Raw genomic sequence first — 15,682 nt, 5'->3', positions numbered from 1 at the left:
TTGTCTTTTTTGCTTTTCATCCTTTCAGGGTTAATAAGCAACAGAGGAAGAAACTTAATTACTGCTCATCATTTCTTTCACCATCTTGCCTATAATTGTTTCTCAGCTCACATGTAACAAATTTGTCTAAGGTGCCCCTAATTTTGCATAATTGTTATTAGAACAGCAAGGCCAGAATACCTCATTAAAAAATGCAGTATTTAGTTGTTTTGCTCCTAGGTGGGCCCTGATGGGGGAAAACCTATAACCAAGAGCATTCAATCCATGATTACCCCCTCACACACACACCTCTTTTCTTTAAGGAGTAGTGTATCTTGGATTACATTATCAGATATTTCCTTTTTTTTAAGCTGGTGGCTATGATCGGGTTGCTATTTCTAGCATGCCTAATGGCAGTATCAAAGCTCTCATTAATTTCATTACTGGTTAGTTGGGTGGGGGGCTGTGCTCATGACCTTTACCAGTCCTTTCAAGTCGATGGGGTCGGTGCAGTTGATGGTCAGTAACCAGCAGTGAAAATTCCAAATGAGTAGAGTTTTGAGGAGAAAGGATTGAGCAGACTGATTTGTGTTCAGAGGAAAATGAAACTGCAAGAGAGAAGCAATAAAATAATTGGATTGTGTGGTCTTGAGAAGAAGACATTCACTGCTTGATAGCTCAAAGCCATTGTAGAAGAATAACAGAGGGAATAACATTTTTTGTAAGTTAATAGACAAAGACTCACCAATACAGTAGATCTACTAACTTAATTGGCCTTGTTTTTATATATAGTTTGGAATTTGTGTTTGTGTTGGTGTGTTGCAGCATCAGTGCCTAAAATACAAGAACAGTACTCAAATGTGGGTTGCACTAGAGTCTTATTTTCTAAATTATTTGAAACAAAGGCAGTGCATTTTAACAGAAATATGGTAACAAAAGGGTTATAGAGGGTTGCCAATAAATCAGAGCTAAAACATTTGCTTGCTGATAAGGAAAGGAGCTCTTATAGATTACAAATTTGACAATGTTATATATCTAATATTGGAGAAAGAGATCATGGCTTAATAGGAAATCATAATGAAGGGCATTGCAAAGGGAAAGAGATGGCCAAGATAAAGGTGTTATGGATGTGAACTACTAATCTATTACCTGTCATTAATATTCCAAAGTTGACAGAGATAGTTATAAACAAACACTATAAGTTCAAATGCTATTGGTCAGCTTCTGTTTTCATTTTCTTTGGTTGTCTATAAATTACTTGTAACATTGAATACTGAAATTGATTTTATCGACTGTACTCTTCTTCAAAAATGTGGGAAAGAAATGTTCATTACTCTTTGTGGTAATGGTAGCAGCAGTAGTAGTAATATTCAACAGTCCCAAAGCCTAAAACGTTGGAAGTTCTTTCCCACTTACAACTGAGCATTTATTCAGTTAGGTGTATCTAAGTTGGCAGTGGTGAAAAGAAACAGGACAAAAATTTTAAACTTTGTAACAAAGTAGTTGAAAAAAAATTTACAGAATGATGTTTTAGAGTCTGTTGTTGATCATGTCTGGACTATTTTTGAATTTTGATAGCATATTACCTGTGTTAACATTTTATATTTATTTATTACTTGTAATGCTTTTTTCTTCTTTGTCTTGGTGCTGTGAATGATCCAAGTGCCTTGACAAACCATTTGAGATTGCAATCAGATGCACCCTAAAAAAAAAAAAAACTTTAGCATTATATGTCTGGCATATTATTTCCACATCCATTGCTTCGGTGTAAACTACAATACATTCATCATCATCACACAGTTAAAAATATCAGTTCACTTGTGAGGGACATTTGTCATTTGTGTCAGACGTGAATATGGCTTAAAGCTGTTCTACACTGCTTTAACATTATTGTAAACATCTGCTCTTAACTAATATTTAACAGCTCCTATATACACATACATGTGGTGTTGTAAATTGTTTTTTTCATTTACTTCACTTACACTGCTAATCCCATTGGGGAAAAGGCATGGATATCGCACTTAAAAAATTTCTTTCTATCTTGTGTCAATCCATGGTGTTATGCTTTTAGGCAAAAAAAAAAAAAATGGCTTTTAAAAAAAATTTATTACCTTCCTAAGTAGAATTATCAATATTAATGCAAGAATTTTTCAGAAAAAAGTATTTGCTTTTTACAAAATGACATAGATATTAATAGAAGAAGCATATATTGCTAATGCATCAACATAGCATGAACATTTAAAAAAAATTATTATATATCAAAGTGTAATGTTTTTGAAATATACTGTAGTCTCTATGGAGTAGAACTCTGGGAATATAAGCCACCAAGGGAATTTCTATGTACATGGAAACTCAAACTGTTAAAAATAGCAGCAAAATCTCTCTCAAATAACATTGACATAAGGACACATTGGATAATCTAGTGTGGAATAACGGATCAGATGCACAAAACTAGATTACTTTGATCATTGGTCAGAGCATGGATCTAAATAACCCAGAAAATATATACCCAAGGTCTCTGGTACAGCCCAACATGGGTATTAAATTGTCTGCACAATTTAGTTCACAACTCTCATTAGAATTCACTAACCTGTTGCTGCGCTACCGGGAGACAGCATTTAACTACATAGATAATATGTTGTAATTCACATAGGGTGGGCTAAATTGTATATTGGTGTTACTTTGACAACTAATTATTAACATTACAGCATGGTAACCTTAAAAATTTAGTCTCAATTCAATATTCCTACTATGCAGCTGATGATTTGGAATATATTCAACTTTATTTTCCGAGCAATCCACAGATGTGTACATACTGTACATGCATACATAAATTAAGCTGGCATGTTATGCAGTTTAGAAGTTTTCACTTTGAAACCACGTTTGGAGGTTTGGTCCTTCTGCACAGCACTTTGAGGAGGGTGTCTTCTATTACATACCTTTTCTGACCAATGTCTTGTGAGTGAATCTGGTATACAGAAATTGTGCAGAAACTCACTGTGGTAGTGTGTATTGATTGATCAATTCCTTATTGCTTGGCAACTGGTGTTGTTTTGTTTAGCAGTATGGTAAAAAGTGACTAATACGGTAAGTACTGGCAATGATTTGATCAACTAAATCATTCAGATGGTACCCCCAGCATGACTGTAGTCCAATGACTGAAACAAGTGAAAGAATAACTGTACATCAGTATTATGATTCAACAAAAAGAAATTCTCTTTCTATCTACAATCTGTGGGGTAATTGATACAGAAAGAAATACTAAAATATAAGTTGTTTTTTATCCTTGGATCAACCTTCATTCAGCAGACTTGTGAATACCCCCCCCCCTTTTTTTTTCTTTCAGATATTGTGTGAAGACTATAATACTCTATATCTTCTTTATCTTGTTTCAATCATTAGACTGCAACCATGCTGGAGCACCACTTTGGAGAATTTTTAGTTGAATGAATTGAGCTCAGTTCTTATATTATTGTTAAGCCTGGTACTTATTCTATCGTTCTCTTTTGCTGAACCATTAAGTTGTGGGGATATAAATACACCATACTGATCAAGTGGTGTAGGGGACAAACACACACAGCTAGATAGATATACAACAGGCTTCTTCAGTTTCTGTCTATTTTTTTTAAGCATATATGGTTAACTTGAGAAAGATTTGGCTAGTATTTCTTGCAGGTTGACTTATATAAAGGCTCCCTACTGGTAACCCAAATAAAGGTCATGTTCTCTAGTGTAGTCAGATCACAGATTGAAACTGTAATACAAGTGTATCATGTAATCTTAGACAAAATATACTGTTCTTACATGCTTCAAACCCTGTTACAAAATAAGATATAAAAATAATAATTTCTAATTTAGGTGCTAGCCAGTAATTCTGGAAAGTTTTACATCACCCTCAATACTGGACTGGTACTTTATTGTAGAAATGAAAGACTAAGTTCTTCTTGGTAAGATTTGAACTCTGAATATGAAGACTTGGTTGCAAGACATTTTTTCTGATGCTCTAATCATTCTGCCAAATAATTGAACAAAATCAAGTTGCATAGGCTACATAATTAGGTTCCTTGCAAGAATGTTATTTTCTGAAATGGCTAGTATCAGCATTGATAAAGATCAATTATCAACGAGTCTTTTGATAAGTGTTCATAAATAACTATAACTGCAAATAGCACCAGTTTATTTATTTATTTTTTGTTCTCCATAAAGTTGTTTAATATTAAGAACAGTCTTCAAAAGCTATAAAGAATTAGCAGGCAGGATAAAATAAATAGCAGCTGGACAAGTAAAAGCGTTCTGTTGTTTAACCCTGAGTCCAGTCCTGATCAAACAGACCTATCACCAAATGCATTCCAACCATGACCATCTTACCCCTCCCTTCAACCACCACCGTCAGATCTGTGTTCAGAACTGCATTATCCAATATAGCCTTCCTTTTGGAACTGTACAATGTGATTTCTAAGAGAATTATAAGCATGTAGCCATTCTTGTGTTAGCTTGTTGTTGAGTGAACCTACCCTCAATCTGAACATTCCAGTCCCCACGATCATCTTGTCTACATTATCCAGTTTGTTTTCTTTTTCGTGGCTACAATATGATTTGTTAGAGATTTAGCTGCTATTTCTAGCAAGTCAAGCAAACATCTAGATGTTCCTTCATTTGTACAAAAAAATAGGTTACAGTATGAAGTTATTGGTATTGATATATTCATTCTCTCTTTATTCAGTAGAATGTGTTTTTCTGCCTTTCGTGGAAGGTGTTTTTTTGTTTTTTCTTTCTGTACTTATTAATTTTTAATCAGAAGTCCAATGTGGTGTTTTAGATTATTTACATCTTTATTTTGTTTTGCTCTAATTTTCTGCTTGGATTCTAGATTCTAAAATTACAAGGTACTAAATTACTCCGAAGCATAAAAACTGTATACATATTAAATTTGACCTCTTCTTTTAATGAAATCCAAGCTCTTGATTCTTGAGTATATAATTTTCAGAATACTGACCCTATCACCAATCATCAAATGTAAAATGTCAAGAAACAGTTAATTCTTAAACTTAGGTTGATGTTAACTATTTTGTAAATGTTGCAGTGAAGTGATAGCATTCAGAATAAATTTTTGCTTTGTTGTAAGATTGGTACATCCTGTAGTGATTGGTATTAGGAAGGGCATCCGACTGTAGAAACAGCTGGATGCTGAGAACAGACATTAGATCTCAAAAGAGTCCTCTGACTTATCAGACTCTGTTAAACATCCAACCTTACTGAGCAAGTAACATGGATGCTAAATGATGATGATGATAAAATGGTACATTCTTTACTCTGGTTTTTGTGGTTGACCATAGACATGCTGAGCCTCCACTTTCAAGACTTTTTAGTTAGTTATACTAATCTTATTACTTTGTCTGGTATTTATTTTATTGCATTCATAAAGGTGATGGTGGGGAGAGTCTGTTGCAAACACAAAACTAGATAGAAAGAAATACCACAAGTTGGTTTTTGTATCAATTATTCCATCCCTCATTCATACACATGTCATACGAAGCAGCTAAAAGAGTTTGTAAACAGGAATGGTACTCTGCAATAAAGTACTACCTCAGAAAACTTGTCTGACCCATGCTGACATGAAAAAGCAAATCTAAAATAATGGCACATGCATACATAATTTTATTTCACACATAATTTTATTTCGTGATACGGAACACGATAATCATCATTTATCATTTAATGTCTGTTCTCCATGCGGGCATGGGTTGGACAATGCTCAGTATATTTTTGTTGGATGTGCATAGAATCATATATATGTTAATTTGTGAATTTAGCTCCATAACTTCGGTTGACGTCATGTGTACCCATTGATGTAAATATCCACTATCACTCGCAGAATTGATAATAGAGGCCACTGTGCAAATTTTAAGGAATCTGATAGGTTTGTTAGACTCTTCATGTAAATATTTTTAACTCAGTTCGAGACTTCCATCACCATAATAGTATAAAAGCAGCAGTTTTGGTGGGTACACCACCATTTCCACTATGACTTCCTATCAAATTCATACACGTTCAGCAAATCCTCCTGGTCCTTCACGGAATTTACAGTTGCATCCCAGCTATGCCAGTTTCATTGAATTTACAGTCTTTGTAGTGATGTTTGTTAACAAATAAACAGTGCATGCTTTAAAGCAATTGATGTAAATATATGCCAAACTGTTGTCAGCTAATTGCTGATCTTGACCAAGATGAGTACCATCAGTACAACCGAGTTGCTTGATAAAAAAAAAACATTGTCATGGGGTTAATAGGGATTATTTCATGTCCTGAATAGTAGTTTTCTTTGTTACTACTGTAAAATTAATTTCCATTTATTTCACATAAATTAACATATATGTATCAGTGTATAAGTGTTTACCAAATTTCATTCACAAGGTTTTGGTTAGCCCATGACTATAGTAGAAAATATTTGCCCAAAGTGGTGCACTGTGGTTTTGAAACCAAATTACATGAATGTGTGCACTTGTTAACCATGCATCTTCAAACTGCTGTCATCAGATATTTGGCATCTATTAGCTCCTTTTAACACTTTATAAATTTGTATAATTTCCTAAAAAGAAACAAACCGCCTTCACTGTGATTAGACCTTGAACTGTTTCCCCTCCTCCATTTTGTATTTCTACCCTTTAGAGACTTCAGATTTTCTATTTATCAATACAAATTTGTTTTGTCAGTTTAGCTCAAAGCAAGTTCATTCAATTCACCTTCCCAAATAGATCTTTTTATCTATCTATCTTTCAAATCAATCTTCCACATAAAAATCTCTTTTGTTGTATTGTTTAGACTGTTAAGAATCTGTTTGATTCATTGATTCATCGATTGATTCCAGTATCATTGTTATCCACTTGATATTCTTAATGCTTCATTCAACCTTGTAAGGAATGGATTTAGCTGATGGATAAAACCTAACAAATCACACTTGATATATTGTGTCACCAAACCACTTGAATTGATTAGTTTTTATCTCGGTGTGGATTTAGCTACCAATTATTAGCACATTTCTCAAATATTTGGGAAAATTTGGCTTTGCGAAGTGTTGATTCAGCTGTATCTTGTTTGTATGATTGTCTGTAGGTTTTTTTTTTGTTTTTTTTTTTTAGTTTCTATTTCTTTTGTCTTCATCTGTGAATAAATTGTTTTAGCATACTGGATAAATAAAAGTCAAAGATTATGAAAGTAAAAGTTTACTACGTATCTTTGTCTCTGAGCCTTAAGGCTTACATTTATCTGTGGGCAAGATTTAGCAGTAGCATTTAAGTTGTTGAGATTAATCTCTTGGATTGAGTAATACCAGTCTATCTCAGAGTGGCTGTGTATTTCATATAGCTAGGTAAAACAATATTTTGCAGGTGTGAAAACATACAGGCGATAAGAATTCTCAAATAATGGAACATAGCCACTTCTGTACTCTACAATAATCACTTATATGAGTCAGGCATATCTCTATGATCTTCTATCTCTCCATCTGATAAAAAGACATTATTTGATTTTGATGGGAGGGAATTCATAATTATAGCTAATAAATGAGAATTTCTCTCAACCTCCTGTCTTGAACACTATTTATTCTTTCATTCATTTATTTATTTTCTTCTTTCTAACAAAGTTAATTGATCATTTAAAAGTGCTAAATACCTATCACATCTTGACCTAGTAAAAAGCTGAATAGATTTTTTTTTCCAAGGGAGATAATGATGATAGGTGGGATAGTTCCCCCATCTATTTCTTTATTTCTATCTGTTTTATTTTATCTCTGCTAAAAATCCTTCTAACTAAATGAAAATTGATACCAAAGAAGTAAACTGAAATCTTTGCAAGTATAATGACTGTGGATGGTGATGTATTACTGCTAATGTCTGAATGCTTTGGTTACTTTCAGCAATGTATTGATTTTTGTTTTTGAAATGTTCTGAATTTAACTACACACAGTTAGGTTCTATGATACTCAGAAGCAAGTTACCTAGGCATGTTTGCTTGCTATATTATATGTATTCCAGTAATGAGCTATGATGTAGGTAGGATATTATGCTATTGGTTATTTGATGAATGTAGATAGACAATGACACATAGTTTGTTTATACAGGAGATAAAGGATTTAACTTTTTCAGGTGGGTAAACAAATCTCTCTGCTTGTAAAGATCACATATTCAGTATTTTACAGAACAAATCAAATGTTTGATTATGCAAATAAAATGAGATCTGTTTTTTGTGCAAAGATAAAATTTACCAATGACAAGGCGGAATCTCATGTGAGAAAAGAAATTTGAAAGTTGCATCTGCAGTTAAGTTATTTTTAAGTCTCACGTCAACCCTGATCCAGTAGATCTATAATCAAAGGCGTTCCAACTATAACCATCTATTCCCCATCCACCAGATTTCAGAACTACAATAAGGGTTGCTGTTTTTGTAGGTCAAGTGACCATGTAGGTCTAAAGAAATGTTCTATCTTAACCATCTTAGCATCAGTTAAAATTGAACAAGCTAGAATGCAAGAGACAGACCTTTGGAAATTATATTTGGAGCAGAGACATAAAGTCTTGGTGCAGTTCTTGTGTTAATGTTCCCTGATGAGACCTGAGTGAGAGCTTATCTGATAGTTTACTGTTGTAAATATGTGTTTTAATTTTAACCAAGGTTAACCTTGCTTGAGCAAACCTACGATTCAAAGACATTCTAATCATGAATATCCTATAGCTTAAGTGTTATCTTAGGCAATATCATATAATATGTCCTTTGTTTAAGATAATGGGGAAAGGTTTAACTGCTTTTTTTAGTAGGTCAATTGACTCCTTACTTTCCTTCCCTCATTGGTTTGAAAAACAGATAATCACTAAAATTGGTATCCTGTTGATAGGGTTTGTTAGCATGTATCAGATTGGAAACAAAATATGTTGATATGCAATAAAGATGAAATAAGTCATTTCACCAGAAAAGACTACCTTATTTCTCCACCAAAATAATTATCTCAAATAATTGTCAATTCTAGTATGATAGTTATCTTTTATTTATTACAGTTTGTATTAGTTCTAAAGGCAGTTGAGTATGTGGAAATATTTAGATTATTTGATTGTAAACCTTTTGTCTTTTGCTAACATTCATTATGATTTTTGATAATTTTATGTACCATTAGATAATTCCACATCAGTTAAGATTAAAAGGGTCTGGTACGATCCAGTCATCAGGGCAACTGTAAAATAGTTTAGTAATGTTGCATGAAATACAGCCTGCTTTAGGTGAAAAACATTTATGTCTACGCTTCCTTCAACTAAAATTTGAGGAATGAGGATGGAAAAATGATGATGGAAGATAAGTACTAAATATAACTTTACCTTGGTGGTAGGAACAAATAGATGATGAATTTTAGAAGCTTTACCAGATATAGGTCATCCACCAGCTGTTTTCCACATCGAATTTTAAGACATTTCACTAGTGATACGGCAGATGTTCCAGCTCTTATATCAGTTATGGTATTCCAGATAAAACACAAGTTATCCATGTCTCCTAGTCTCCCATTGAGAAATCCAAAATAGTATTCTAGATGATGGTTGATTTATATGATTAATAAATCCGGTTATATGGAATTTCTTTCCCACCCACATTTTTTTCCCTGCAGACATCAACTCACAGATGTTCAAGCCAGACATTAACCGTATTGATCTCAGCAGACCTGAGAAGGTCATTGGCACTCTAGATCGCAAGAGAGAGAGAAAAGATTACATAGTTGTTTTCCATTGTGTGACACAGTGACAAGTGATGTAAGAAAGAGCAATAATAATGATTTCTTGCATTGGCACATGACCACAAATTTATAGGGAAGCACTGTAATCAATTAAATCAACTATTTTCCAACTACTTACCATTATTGACCTGAAAGATGGAAAGGCAAATTTGAACCATGACTTAATCTGAACTAAGAATATAAAGAGGAGACTAAATATTGAAAAACCTTCTATCTTGTGTTCTCTTGAACCAGCAATCCTACAACAAAAGCAAAAATAATGGCAGTATAAATATTGACTCAAGTTAAACAACACCTGCTGATCCTATATAAGAAACAGTATTAGCAAAGATTGCATCCTATGGATCCACTTATCACATTCCTGGTAATAATATCTGTTAAATCTGATGTTACAAATGTTTATTTAATTGCAGTAAAGTTCTATAAAGTTAGAATAACATTCAGTATGTGTTACAATGTACTGCTCTCTAAGTCTAAATCTTGCCAAAGTCTTTCATCCTTTTGTGGTTGATTAAAAACAAAAAAAAATCTAAGGCAGTAGGTTGGTAAAAGTCTTAGCATCAAATGGAATAGATGCTTTGCAGTATCTTTTCTAGCTCTTTGTGTTCTGACAATTACAGCACTGGTGCCAACCTGTATTGGCCTAAGGTGGCAGCCATTCTCTTGAACAACATCGATGGTGTGGAGAAAGAGACTTGTATGCATGGGCTCGAATACTTTGCCCAGACGTGTGCATTCATGTGCAGATAACATGGTCAACCCTAACCAATGGAGGCTCTACATAGAACAGTTATTTATTTATGCTAAAATAGAAGGTATTGAGTGTGAAACATGTCCAATTGCCTTAATCAACTCTGAAAATCATCATTGTTACCATATTCATTTAACATCCATGTTTCATGTTGGCATGGATTGGACATCATCATCGTTTAATGTCCATGTTTTAAAAATGACTTTTGAATTTGAATTAGACTGCAATGCTTTTTTAAAAGTTGGAGATGAATTAGATAGAATAATTAAATCAATCTGGAATTATAAACTCTTCCTTTCATGAAATTGACCTTGTGTTGTCTATCAGAATTATAATTCTTGTAATGATGTTTAATGGTTATCATTATTGGTATGGTAAAATCATAGTATAAGCAGAATTGGTAGAGTTGCAGATAGAATTTCTGCAGTATTTTGTAATATCCCTGTGTGTTTTGCAATCAAATCCTACCATGGTTAATTTTGACTTCCATCTTTCAGTAACATAAAGAGCCAGTTGAATTGTGGGATTGATATAATTGACTATTTCTGAAAATTTCTGGCCTTGAACAGTTCTTAAGTTATTATAGTGCTAGACTAAATGTTTTCCATTATTTTATATGTCTATGTTCAAGCCAGACATTGAATTTTATCAAGGAATGCTTTGGTGTTAATCTCTGGAGGTCAATTATACAAGCACCATCTTTATACCATAGTTGAACCAGTTTCCTATGACCCTCAATTATAAAATTGTAGCATTATTATAATAATGTAAAAAATAAATAATCACTGACTTGTGTCATTCATTAGTCAGGAATTTTGTTTCCAGAGGTTAATAAATTATAAGCATGTGTAAATGGTGTGTGTGTGATACTTATAGGTAATGTATATATGAAATATCTATTGTTTGTATGTGTACATGTCTATATATTGTGTAACTGTGTTACAATAAAGTTTGTAACCTGTCGGGTTCCTGTGTGTTGTGTACAGAGATAGAGAGAGAGAATAATTGTACTGGGTCCTTTTTTCAGATGTGCATCCTATTATATCCCATAACTTATCAATATAGACAAACAGAAACTGATAAAAGTATCACATAGAAATAAATTTTGAAGTCAATATGATGACTGAAACCCTTAAAGGTAGTGCCCCAGCATGACCACAGTTCACTGATTGAAAACGGTAAAAGAATATGGTGCATGTGTGTGTGTGCACGCACGCATGTATAATGCACATGAGCTTTTCTTATCTTCTAATTACCTTGGCCTATCTCTCTCCTATCTATTTCTCTCCTCTCCTGCTTCCTATTCTATTTCCTTTTGATACTCTCTATCTGTCTGTCTGTCTGTCTGTCTCTTTCTCTCTGGCTGACATGCTTCTCAGTCTGTTTTCCCCTGCTTCTGTTCCCATTTCACTCTGGCCACCACCCCCACCCCTTTGGGGTTTTTTTCTTTTGTTTTGGTTGCTTCTCTCTGCTTCAATCCTTTCTTTTGGTTGCTTATTAGTTGGTTTTCTCTCTCTCTCTTCGGTGCCATGTTTTTTTCTCTCTTTGTCTCAGTTTCCCTACTGTCTTGTTTCCCCACCTCGCTACTATTATTGGTTTTCTCATGATTTCCTGATGTACTTTTGTGGGAATTTTTTTCATATCACTGCCACTACTTCCACTCACTTGCCACCACCACCAAACTAATATAACACCTTAACTACAACTAAAGATGCCTTATTTCTCTCTTTATTATATTATTATGTCATTGTCTGTATAATAAATAAATAAATAAACACACATACACACACACACACAGTCACTCATACATACATACTAGCTTCATCCATGCTTGAAGCCTGCTAACTTCCTACATTTGGATACCTGGATTATACTTATCTATTACTATATATATACACACACACCTACCTGTGTATTTTTTTTTATGTATCTTCATATGCTATGAACACAATCTATATATTTGAATTTTTTACTTTTTGGACGTTTCTCTCTTCCATATTCCGTTAATGTTCATAACTTTAAAAAGGATTTATTATTATTATTTAATCAAAATCTCACCTATAATTGAAAATCTTTTATTTTGCCACTCACCTTCCATTCTATTAACAGTGAATGCAACCATAAGATAGCTGGTTTCTATGAAAAGGACACATTATAGGGAAGTCGGGAAACAACATTGAGTGGAAATTGTTGTTAACCATTAACCCTGTTGATACCAACTTGTCTGTGATGTCTCTGCTTATAGAAAACTTTCAATGTCAAATTGTTCATATTTAATTGAAAACCTTCCTCGATAATTTTGATTTGGAACAATTTTGTTTGTTCTTGTTCCAAACAACAGTATAATATTGAAGTTCTTTTTTTCCTAAATGAACTCAAATTCTTGTTTTGTTTTTTCTCAAAATTTTTTGAAGCATACTGAAGCAGTGGGTATCATTAAAATATATTCATAAAAAGGTTTAACTCTTTAGGCATATCTAGCCCAAATATTCTACCTGTTTTATGTTCAAACTAACCAGATCCAGCCTCTCATACCTACCCTGCATTGTCATTCTAAAAAGTAAGCAATCACATTGTCATAATCTCAAAGCTATGAGATTATGCATAAACAACAAATATGTATTTCTGCTATATTTACTTAGCAATTTATTTACTATTAATTTGGTAAGCTATGAAAAAGTTACTTTGATAAAGGAGCTAAAATAGGTTCAATTCTTTATTTTTTTTATAAAACACCAGTTATTGTAACATTCCTTTTTTTTATTTTGCTTCTTTTCTAATACATATTTATATCTAATTGGGTTTTAATGCACCATGGCATTAAGTATGCTGAGACTTATTAATATAAGTATTAATTTGTTTATTTGTTGTATTGTCATTTTATTTTATTGCCAATGCTGAACTTTTTAAAAAATAATTGAGAATGTGAGAGGAGGTGACAACAGCTGATGTTGTTTAGCCCCAGATCAGCAATGATCAAACAGACCTATGTGTAATAAAAGGCATTTTGTCTGACAAACCTCTCCTCTTTTATTCAAATATATTGTATCTTGGTGTGATTTGAGAGATTTTGTTGTTATTTTTAGCCAGTTGAGAGATCTATACAGATTCTTTCATTGACTCGGGTTATTTTTTGTTGTCAAATTATTGATAATTATATTTTTGATTTAAAAATTGCTTCTTATTAATTTCACAGTAGTTGAGTTAGTAGTAACCTTAATTTTATGGTTTATTCAAGAAAAAGTAGGGTCTGTTTGGCTGATAGTAGGGTCTGATAGTAAAAAGGGAGGAAGAAACCAGCATTGTGTTGCTGTAGTTGTATGCAATGCATCAAGATTTTGGGCATCTTAATGGTATTACTGCAAGGTTTCTGTTATCCCCAACCAGCAATATCTGTTCTCAGTCAGGGGATACTTCTTTCAAATGACAATTGTAATGCTTTCATCTATTCATGTGACCTCAGTTTCTCTGGAAAAACAAACCAAATTCAGTTAGAGACAGAAAAGAATGTTGTACAGCCTCAACTTAGCCATAGCTGAGCATACTTATCATCAAAGATGTTCCAGCCATAACCATTTGTGTCTTTTTTTTTTTCTCAAGACCTAGTGCTCATGTATATAGGACCATACTCTCAACTCTGTGTGCATTTTTCAAGACAGTAGACATGTTTCTAGAGGCTCCTCTGTTGTCTGATATATTTCTTTATTTCTATAATCTATGACAAGTGACCTTTCATACATTCTGGGGGTGGGGGTAATGCCCTTTTTGTTTTGTTTTTTAATATTTTTCCATATTTAACTGTTTTATGATAGCAGGGTATATGAGAGGTGTTTAAAATCTTGTCAATATGTTTTGCTGAGGAGATTTGATAGCATAGAAACATATCTTGCTTTCAACAGTTGGTTCCTTTTGTGGTAATGATTTTAATAACTAGATTGTCCAAATGTTACGGTTGATTTTTCAATATGAAGATGTTTAAGGATTTAGTAAGATAATTAGCTCTGGCCATCTGAAGTCTCATATTATCATTCATGTAACAATGTTTTAGTTTGAGAGATTTTAATTTAAAAGTAACACTTGCATATATGTAGTCTTTGATAGGTTGGTATTGAGAGTTGAATGTAGATCCACACCAGTCTGCATTGTCTTAATTTCCAAGAAATTTCATTCATCTGAGCTTATTAGAGTTTTCCCCTTTGCTTGATCAGTTGAGTTTTTCAACCTACTCCATTATATATAAGACCTCCATGTTTTTGTATTTAATTTGCAAAGCATTTCCCTGTGGTATTTTCCTCACAACTATATACTTGATACAACAGCCCAGCCACTGAGCTTCCAAACTATCTATCCACTTTCATTTGCAAGGTTTAGTTGAATCTAACCAAGAATCACATGATTACAAAATTAACTTCTTATCCACACAGCCATGCTACTAAACAGATGATAACTGAGAAAAAATAATTCAGAAGATTATTTCACAATGATACTAAAATAAATTTGAATACTCACTCCATCTTACCCTAACTGCACTTAATTTAATTTAGTACTTCATTCATTTGAAAAGAATTAAACAGTCAATTTGTATGGCTTTATTCAAGAGAGCTTTAAGGACAAATAATGAAATAAAACATTTGGCAGTATATGTTGTAGATAAAAAATCACTCTAGTTAGCTTTTGACTGGTTATTTAACGTATACAGGGAATTTGAGATTTTATGATTGGCATAAACATTAAAAAAAGTTTTTGTTTTTTTTTTTACTTTCTTTTGACAAATCTCCCCTGTTGGTGAATCTATTTTGTCGAAAGATTTTGTGTAAGTGTTAGAAAAAAATTTATTACTTTTTTTTTTTTCTATGAAAATTCCAAGCAGAGATTTCCCTGTATATTTAAAAATCATTACTTATTTAAACAATTTTTTTCTAGTAATATTATCGTCTTTGTCATATATCTGATTTTTTTTTACCATGCTTGTGTGGGTTTCACCACCTGTCACAGTTCTTCATCATCTGATATGTATAACAGAAAACCACCAGCTGATTACCCTTCCTATCACCTGCCAGTTTTCAGTATAAGCTTATGACATTTTATCATGCCACCAGCAGTAACAGACAACTGTAGCTGGAGTAAAGTCTCTTCTATCCTGTATCTGATTTTTTTTTTTCAGAGTTAGATAGAAT

The 15,682-nt window shown here is 33.0% G+C and overlaps 1 protein-coding gene across 3 annotated transcripts in view; it reads left to right on the top strand.

Annotated features, from left to right (window-relative positions):
* LOC115211137 (zinc finger protein aebp2) overlaps positions 1–15,682 on the top strand; it is a 185,229-nt gene that overhangs the window by 83,642 nt on the left and 85,905 nt on the right. The gene's annotated exons all lie outside the window — the stretch shown is intronic.

The sequence above is a fragment of the Octopus sinensis genome, linkage group LG4, assembly GCF_006345805.1.
Source record: "Octopus sinensis linkage group LG4, ASM634580v1, whole genome shotgun sequence".
NCBI lineage: Eukaryota > Metazoa > Mollusca > Cephalopoda > Octopoda > Octopodidae > Octopus > Octopus sinensis.
This window is presented reverse-complemented; position numbering and strand designations above follow the sequence as displayed.